The sequence below is a fragment of the Cyprinodon variegatus genome, unplaced genomic scaffold, assembly GCF_000732505.1.
Source record: "Cyprinodon variegatus isolate N-32 unplaced genomic scaffold, C_variegatus-1.0 Scaffold1243, whole genome shotgun sequence".
NCBI classification, from domain to species: domain Eukaryota; kingdom Metazoa; phylum Chordata; class Actinopteri; order Cyprinodontiformes; family Cyprinodontidae; genus Cyprinodon; species Cyprinodon variegatus.
The window spans coordinates 24701-26943 of NW_015151696.1; positions in this window are offsets into that span (position 1 = coordinate 24701).

A 2243-nucleotide genomic window follows, 5' to 3' on the forward strand; every position below is an offset into this window, starting at 1 on the left:
AGACAATGGAATCAGTCTAGCGTTGCCACAAACGTCCACCCATTCAAAACATCCCAGAACTTCAAGACAAAAAAAATCCTACACTCCATAAAATGAGGTAAAGGCAGAACAAGAGCTGAGACAGTCTATTCTCTTCAGACAACAGACTCTTTTGTTTCTCTTTACATGCCTCTAGTCCATAGCTTTGCAGAATAACACGATATAAGAGACAATGGGAAAGAAACACAACTTAGTGAGGAAGCAGCAAATATAACACAGACAAAAGCTGCTGCTCCTACAGTTGATTTCCACCTTTCTCTCCCTAGAAGGTTTTTCAAAATAAAGAGCTTCTCTAATGGATAGAAAAAGCTCATTATAAGCAGTTTGATTTAAAACAATAACTTTATATTGATTTCATATCATGAAAGTGATGACTGCTGTATGATTATGGATGGTATGTAATAGAACATATAAATTTGAAGTGAAATCGAAACCATACATGGTTTTTCCACATTTGCTTTCACCCACTTTGTTCTGATCCCTAAAAATAAAAGAAAACACAAGTCTTCAAAAATCTCACACATTGCACCTGTGTTCGATATAATCTCTGCATAAATTAGGCTGGTTAGTGAAGGCCTCAGGGGTATGTTAAATCAGAACCAGCATTATTTCAGGTGCACACAAGCAAGACGTTTGAGTTTAGTTCCTCTTTGACCCCCATGAAGACATGTTGAACAAACGTATGTGAAAAGAATTTTGTAGAAAAAAAACATTTGCTTCATTATGGTACCGGTATATTGTTCTGGGTACTCTGAATGTTTAATGCTCATAGCTTTAGTGAAGAATCTGTATCTATGGGGGCTGGTCTTTGCTAATAGTACTCTTTATAAAAATAAACTGTGTGAGATCTCTCTCTTGGCTGCCCTTCTCCTGACCAGAGACCTGTAAAGCACCTGGATAGAAGGTCAGCACTGATGATCCTCTCTGCAGACCTTTTTGCTCACTGCATCAAAGGTCAGGATGGCATAGAGTTGCTGAGATGTTTAAAATAGGGATAGATTATAAAACAACATCCTAAGCTTTGAAAGAGAAGCGGAAAAAAGGCATTCTTTAAAGAGGCCAACTGAAAGTTGAATTTGCAGTGAGGCAAAGGCAATGTAGGGAGGCAATGAAAACATGTTGAAGAGGGTATTTTGATCATATGAGACCAGAGCACTTTTTTAAATCTAAAACCCTAATTATAGCTGAAAACTAATACTTCACAGCATCCGTAACACACCATCCCCTCTGTAAATTATTGATGTGGAAGCTTCTTTTTTTGGGGGGATGTTTTTCTACAGCAGAGACAGGAAAGCTTCTCAATTGATGGAGCAAGACTGAAATAAAAGTAAATGGATAAGATATGGGTCCCTACAGTCAGAGCTGCAGTGGAATAGTTAAGTTCAAATCATACAGCACCAGTTACAGGCTGGATATTGCATTTGCACAACAAATTGATTGATTTAAAACGGCCCAGTCAAAGATCAGATGTAAATCTAACCAGGAATGTCTGGCAAGAGTTAAAATATAAAGTTCACCGATGTCTTTCATCTAATTTGACTAAGCTTAAGCTATTTTGCAAACATGAATGTGCATATATGTCAGGCTCTACATGTACAAACCTGATGGACACCCTGAAGGACTTTGAGCTGTAATTATTGCAAAAGTTAATTCTACAGAACTTGGTCTTCGATCTGCAAAATACAACTGCAACTTTAGCATTTTTTTAAAATCATATGTTGTTTTCTTTTCATCCATCTAGCAATCAGCCTCCTATTGATGTTTATTTGTCACACAAACATACCAAAGAAGTACATGCATGATTGCATTGGTAACACAACAAACATGTGAAAAGGTTTAAGGGATAAAAATGCTTTTTAACCCCTGTAGGCCACTGTCACATTTTGGTTTTTTAAGTTTTTTTGTCTTGTTGGTACATATTGGATTTTTTTCCACAGCAGTAGGTTGTGGAAATAAATCCAATAGTAGTCAACGGTTACAGCATCAATGAATTGTTTCTATGTCTAGACTCATAAGATATAAATTAAGTGAACAAGAAAATTTAGCTTTATTTTTCAGAGAAGGAAAAGTTTATGTTTCAAAATTACTTTATCAGGAATGTAAATCCTAAATCTGATAATCACATTTTAAAGGTGAGATTGTTTCTGGAACTTTTCATCTGAGACATTATTTGATGTTATTTGGTACTTTGTTGTTTGTCACAG